General features: G+C 43.2%; 1 long non-coding RNA gene across 1 annotated transcript; it reads left to right on the forward strand.

Moving 5' to 3' along the window:
- Positions 1 to 301: 301 nt before the first annotated feature.
- Positions 302 to 1,037, forward strand: LOC147341118 (uncharacterized). The gene is made up of 2 exons (XR_015158244.1): positions 302 to 444; positions 627 to 1,037. It is a non-coding gene; the product is annotated as an uncharacterized LOC147341118 (long non-coding RNA).
- The last annotated feature ends 6,640 nt before the right edge of the window (positions 1,038 to 7,677 follow it).

Consider the following 7,677-nt stretch of genomic DNA (forward strand, 5'->3'; position numbering starts at 1 on the left):
GAAGTCAGAGAATAAAGGGAACTGAAGGAAAGTCTGAAGGTCATGAGAAGAAGCACCATGCCCCTGAATCACCACTCCCCAGAATCAGACACACAGAGGTGTCAGGGGTGGGAAAGTTATAGCATAGGCCTCGCTTAGCATCCACCATCCCATGTTGATGGGCAAAGTGGTACATTGTGATGTCTAATTCCCCCAAGCCATCATTGGCTGGGGGAGTGCCTAGCTGACCAATCAGATTGAAGGGTGTAGCTCCTCATTGTCCTGAGAAGGTATATATAGGGAGGTCAGAGGCATAGATTTTGGGTTAGGCCACTTCATGGTATCATCATGACTAAGGTAACCAGGAAGCCATAGCAGCCAAGAAGAGTTGCAAAGTGGTTTGCTTCAAGGATGAAAGGGAAAAAGAGGACCCTTTGTCAACGGAGATACAGAGGCAGTGTGAAGGTAAGATGACTCCATCTACACTCCCCATGTTATTCGTTGACTTTGCTGCCCAAGTCCTCTACACTACCCTTTCCTGGCACAAAAGCCCTCATCAGCCCACATCCCTTTTTCATGAAATCTCCCTTCCAACTCAGTTTTTATGCTCTTTCCTCAAAGTTAGTAACCTTCCCTTGCCTTTACAGGCACAAAAGACGACCATGAGGTTCAGAAGACCTCTACAAGGAACACTGAAAATGAAAATCTGATCATATGCACTCAATTGAAGAAGGTGAAGAAAACAAGAAAGCCGAAGTGTTTTTCCTGTTCCTGTGCATGTAAGAAACTGAATCAAAGCAAAAAAAGTTACCGAAATATGAGGCAGAGTCATAGAAGGAGGCAGAATCAAAAGTGAAGATAAGTTCAGCCGCCCCAGAATGAGAGACCCTGGAGAAGTACAACCTGGGCAGCCAGTAACTGAATAGAAAAGGTCAGACAGTGTAGAATTGTTACTCCAGAGGTCTGCTTTCTCAGAAATGTCCAACCAGGAAAAGACTGACTCTCACACTAACAGTAAACTGATGGCTGCAATTAAAGATGAAAGAGTGAAAAGATGATATTTGTGTGTGCGTGAATTTTCTGATGGAAGGGAGGGAAAGAAGGGAAGAGGTGGGCACCTGAAAAGGGAGGGATATGGGGTCCTGAGAGGTTGAGGAACAGACCCTCAGGTCCCCAGTTAGCCAGAGAGTAGAGGTCTGGACTGAGTCAGGAGTCTGCACTGAAGATGGATAACCCTGCTTAACAATTGATCTCAGGGGCAAGGAGTAGTGGTGTGGTGTTACTGCCTTTGTTTGGGGTGTGGAATGACAATAGGGTCTAGATTGCCAGAACCCAGGTGGGAGGAGGGTTTCACATGGGGATGGTGAATGTGAAGCTCCCCTGACTGTGAAACTCTGACTGTGAATATGAAACTCTGCCCCAGGAGGGGCAGAAATCACCTCCTGGCCCCTCTACCTCATAATGCGGTTTGTTTCGTCACTTGCCTATGCTGTCAGCTACAGGTGCTCAGGAGGCACAAAATGCTAATACAATTAAAACTCACAAGTAGCACTCCCAAGGACTAAAATGATGTTTTGGGGGAACAAAACATTCAATTAGGGCACTGTTATGCTAAGAAATTGGTGGGAGAAGTATGTTCCCAAAGGCAGGGCAGTGGGTGTGGCCTAACTGCAGTGCAGATGACAAACAGGATCACCACACAGATATATATATAGATATATATATATATATATATATATTTTTTTTTTTTTTTTAATTGGGGGAGGCACTATGCAGGTTGTGGGATCATAGTTCCCTGACCAAGGATTGAACCTGTTCCCCTTCTAGTGAAAACAAGGAGTCCTAACTACTGGACAGCCACGGAAGTTTGTACAGAAACTTTTGATACAAGTATTAATATACCACTGAGTAAAAGCTGGTCTTTTATTTATCACCATACTCTATAATTTCTAAATAACGACAGTGGTAAAACATTCTTCCACAATGAGTCTTTTGTTAGTCCATGTTCTACAAGTTTATCATGGTTTAAAAGTAAGAGTATGGAATATTTAGTTTGGTGTTAACTTTCATTTTGAAATGTTTAAAAAGGTTCCAGGAGTAGTCAATCAAATGTGGAAATATATAAGGCAGAGTCTCTGACCAGAGGAATCCTGTGTGTTTTCAGAAAAATTTTTAGAAAAAACTAAGACACAGAGTTTCACCATCAGCATCAAAAGAGTCGGGTTCAGATTTTAAGTCAGTGATATGGTATTTTTTGTCTGTACTGCAGCTCCCTAATTAAATCTTTCTGGCACTTTAACTCCTGGGAGATCCAGTTGATGATCCAAAGTCAGTCACTGAATGTGATTTAAAATCAATAAGAATGAAAGACACCTTGGGTATGCTGTCCTTTCAAAGGAAGTGGAAGCACTTTCATGCCTTGCCTGCAGAAAATTAATTACCTAAAGCAGCTACCAGGATGATATGGACAGAGAGACCATATATCTACATATAGGTCAGTACTGTGATTTCAGATCTGCATATATAATCACCATTTAACACTATCATACTTTAACACCCTGCTGTTGGACTTACTGAAATGCTTGCTGTTATAGGGGAAGGTAACAGATTGTTAGGCCTGAAGAACTGGAAATGAAAGTCACTCAGTCCTGTCAGACTCTTGGCAAGCCCATGGACTGTAGTCCACGGAATTCTCCAGGTGATAATCCTGGAGTTGTTAGCCTTTCCCTTCTCCGTGGGATCTTCAAACCCAGAGATTGAACCCAGGTCTCCCAAATTGCAGTTGGATTCTTTACCAGCTGAGCGACAAGAGAAGTCAAAGAATACTGGAATGGGGAAGTCTATCACTTCTCCAGTGGAACTTCCTGACACAGGATTGAACCAGGATCTCCAGAATTGCAGATGGATTCTTTCCCAACTGAGCTATCAGGGAAGCCCTGAGGTGGACCCAAAGCTGATGTTAGAGGGCCTTGTTTCCCCAAAGTAGCCCTGGTATATATTTTAAAATACACTGATACACTGTCACTTTCCAGAAAGAGGTGAGGATGCATAAAGTTTAAAAAGGATCCAAGGACACCTAGGGTTAAAAGAGAAAAACATAAATAATAAGTCATGAGTTGAGAAAGGATATATCCAAGTAGGATAACACAAAATATCAATATTGGTCACCTGTAGCTCTCCTGGAATAGGATGGTATATTGTGATTCAGACATGTCAAGTCCTATTGCAAATGCTGTTTTGGGTTTTGCGGTGGCAGTTTTTGCTCATTAGCACTTACAAAGAGTGGTACAAACTCTTTAGACTTCCACTTTTACACGTTCCCTATGAATAGATTCCAACTGACCTCTCTAGCTGTATCCACAACAATCTCTATTGACTAATACAATGATTTCCCTTCTGCTTTCCTCTTTGCCTGTGTCCATTCTATCTTCTGTGACTCAGAAACTAGCAACCATCTGAGGCCAGCCTAATGGTCACCTCCCAAAGAAATTTCCTCAATCATTCTTTTGAGTATTATTTTTTCATGTTTTATAATCACTTACTGTTTTTTACATGCAGCTTTTATGATAGTTTTTTGAGTATGTATCTTATCAGAAACATATGCCAGAGAGGTAAACGGATTAGAAAGCAACAGTGTGGTGATTTAAAGTATTATCAGAAGTTGAATTATCTAAGACTGTAAGGGAGAGAACCACTCTCACTGCCAAGTATGTCTAAGAATTTGTTAGAAAATGTAGTAAAAACCATAAACTAGAGAGTGGATCAGAAGTCAAAGGAATTCAAATGAGAAGCTTCTTTTATCAGTGGTCAAGAGGAACATCATGTCTTTGTATTAGTGAAAGTGAAAGTGAAGTCACTCAGTCGTGTCTGACCCTCAGCAACCCCATGGACTGCAGCCTTCCAGGCTCCTCTGTCCATTAGATTTTCCAGGCAGGAATACTGGAGTGGAGTGCCATTGCCTTCTCTGTGTCCTTGTATTAAGGCCACCCATTTGAATGACACTGAAGGCAAAAGCCAAAAGAGTGCCCATGGACTCATGATAAGAGCACAATACTGCTGGCCCAGAGGCTTCTCTTGTTTGGCAGAGGTTTATATTCTAAGAGTGAGAACACATCTACACAGGACCACATCCACATATCAGCAGGAATCAAATGGGAGTCCCCAAACTCTACATGGTCCTGGCAGGTCCCTCACCCCATTACCTTTCCTACAGGCTTGTCACACATTTCTGCCTTGAGATGATCATGATTAAATGTCACCTTGCCGTTTCTTCAATTAATCACAGTGGGCAAACTAGACATCTGAATGCAAAAGAATGAAATTGGACCCTTACTTTATACCATACACAAAACTAAACTCAAAGTTGATTAAAGATTTAAATGTAAGATCTGAAACTATAAATGTACTAGAAGAAAACATACTGGAGAAGTTATATAGCATCCATTTTAGATATGATTTACTGTATGTGACACCAAAACACAGGCAACAAAAGGAAAAATAGAAAAAGTAAGACTCAGTTTAATTCCATCAGTCAGTCGTGCCTGACTGCGACCCCATGGACTGCAGCATGCCAGGCTTCCCTGTCCATCAACAACTCCTGGAGTTTACTCAAAGTAATGTCCCTTGAGTCTGTGATGCCATCCAACTGTCTCATTCTCTGTCGTCTCCTTTTCCTCCTGCCTTCAATCTTTCCCAGCATCAGGGTCATTTCAAATAAGTTAGTTCTTCCCATTAGGTGGGCAAAGTATCAGAGTTTCAGCTTCAGCATCAGTCCTTCCAATGAATATTCAGGACTGATTTCTTTTAGGATGGACTGGTTGGATCCCTTTGCTGTCCAAGGGATTCTTAAGAGTCTTCTCCAACACCACAGTTCAAAAGCATCAATTCATTGGTGCTCAGCTTTCTTTATAGTCCAACTCTCACATCCATACATGACTCCTGGAAAAAGCTGCCTCTCCCAAAGAACACATCAAAAACACATCTACATAGAAGCCAAACTGACGGTTACCAAATGGGAAGTTGGGAGGGAGGAGGGATAAATCAAGAGTTGAGGATTAACATACACACCACCATATTTAAAATAGATAACCAACAAGGACCTACTTCAAAACCGCAGGGAACTTTGCTCAACATTCTATAATGACATAAATGGGTAAAGAATTTGTAAAGGAATAGGTATATGTATGCGTGCGTGCCCGTGCTCAGTCATGTCACTCATGTTTGATTCTTTGCGACACTATGGACTGCAGCCTGCTAAGCTCCACTCTCCATGGGATTCTCCTGGCAGGAATACTGGAGACGGTTGTCATGGCCACCTGAGGGGATCTTCCTGATCCAGGGATTGAACCTCCATCTCCTGCATTGCAGGCAGATTCTTTACCAGCTGAACCAAGTGGTAAGCCCAAATATATGTATATGTAAAGCTGAATCACTTTGCTGTACACCTGAAACTAACACAACATGGGAAATCAACTATACTCAAAAAAAAAAAAAAAGAATACATCAATATGTGGCACAATTAACTCAAAAAACTAATTGGAAAATGCAGAACGATTCCTAAACCTAGGCTCTAATAAAGATCCACAGGGAATAGGGTAAGAAGGGAAAAGGAGCATTCAGGTCCTGACCTGTGCCCGTGGAGAGGACTCAGAATGTAAGGGAGATTACACCCATCTGCCGTCGGTGTGAGTGGTTTGAGCCATATATTGGAAACGCCAATCCTGCGGTCTGACACAGGGAAGACAAGTGCCCTTAGCTCGTTACAAAGCCATGTGGACTAACAGGAGGACTGTGGGAAAGCTTGGACTTCCCTCTCCAGGAGCATGTGCTCAGGGCTTGCTCCCAAGTCAGGGTGAAGAGGACTGATTGAGACCACACTTGTGGCTTCCTGTTTTCTCCACAACTACCCACCCCTACACATGCCCTGCTTACTTCGTGTGGCTGCTCTGCACTGGAGCAGGGGCTGCCATGACGAGGCAGAGAGCTGGGATGTGGGAAGCAGAGGTGCATCTGGCCCAGGGCGGCATCTGGGTGGGACAGCTGGGGTCATGCTCATGGAGGGCACTTACACAGGCAGCCCATCGGGAGATGACCTGATCTCTGATGGAGGCCAGACTGCCACAGCAGATGACCCAGCACGTGCCCAGAGCCCATGAGGGCCTCACCTGCCCAATAGAAACCTTCTTCAACAGGGAAGGGCAACAGAGGCAGTGGGAACTGATCAGTTGTGAGGGACAAAGGGGTCTCAGACAAGAAGCTACGTTTAAGCAAGGTGGGAGAAGCTACTGCTGGTGCTGGCACAGGTGGTACATTGCAGGTAGTGTGGACCTCTGTCAGCAGCCAGCCTGTAGATTGCCTCCTTTTCCCAACATGCACAGGCTCCTCTTGTCCCTCTGTGGCAAGGGTTGCTGAGCTGGGAGAAGGGAGGGCACACACTTAGAGGGAACACAGGCAGGTCTGGCCTGACAGTCAGGACCTCTGCTCCAGAAACTTGGGACCCCACCCTGCCCCCCAATATGGCTGAAAAGGCCGGTGAGAATAGAGGAAGTCTGTGCCTCATATGTGGCTTTATCCCTGGCACCACAGATCTCCTCCCAAGGCAATAGCTGATGGCACACCCTGAGGAAAGATTTGACTTGTGATGCATCAAATCCAGCCCCACTCTGGGTACCACACAGACTGTACAGTCATGCTTCCCCACAAGAACATCCCATCAAGACCATAATAGATAATTGATGCACTTAAATTCAGAGAGGCAGGAAAAAAAAAAATGGGCAGGACTGATGCTGAAGTTGAAACTCTAACACTTTGGCCACCTGATGTGAAGAACTGACTCATTTGAAAACACCCTGATGCTGGGAAAGATTGGAGGCAGGAGGAGACTAGTACGACAGAATAAGATGGTTGGGTGTCATCACAGACTCAATGGACACGAGTCTGAGTAAACTCTGGGAGTTGGTGATGGACAGTGAGGCATGGCATGCTGCGGTCATGGGGTTGCATAGCATTGGACATGGCTGAGCAGCTGAACTGAACTGAGAAAAATGGGAAGACAGTAGGACTGGTCTCCATTGAAAGACTGCGAGACAACCTCTGACAAAACAACCAAAAAACAGAGGTATATAAAGTACTAGGTAAAGATTCAGAAGAATTAGTAATAATAATGCTAACTGAACTGGAAAAAAAAGACAAGAAAAAAACACCATGAAAATTCTAACAAGGAACTTGAAAATAGAAAAAAGAAAGAAAGAAAAAAAAAAACCCAGAGCTGAAGAATACAGTAACTGATGAGAAACACAAAAAGTAAATAGAACACCAAATAATACATAAGAATGAATAATAATGGAAATCACCAGAGTAGCTAAAAGAAAATCCAACAAAAAAAGAGAACATTTTAACAGACCTATGGATAACCTTAAGCATATCAGCATTCATATTTTAGGCATCTCAGAAGGACAAAAGAGAGAGATGGTAAAATGTATTTGATGAAATTATGACTGAAAACTTTCCAAACCAGAAGAAGGGAACAACCAAGGCCAGAAAGTACACAGAATATGCAACAACAAGGTGAACCAAAACAAACCCACACTAACATATAGTATAATTAAAATGGCAGAAGTAAGATATAAAGAGAGTATTCGAAAGGCATCAAGAGACAACACAGAATCATATAAAAGGGAACTCCTGTAAGGTCATTTG

This window comes from Bos grunniens, chromosome X (assembly GCF_055505025.1).
Source record: "Bos grunniens cultivar Pamir isolate PY7600 chromosome X, Bosgru_T2T1.0, whole genome shotgun sequence".
Classification (NCBI taxonomy): domain Eukaryota; kingdom Metazoa; phylum Chordata; class Mammalia; order Artiodactyla; family Bovidae; genus Bos; species Bos grunniens.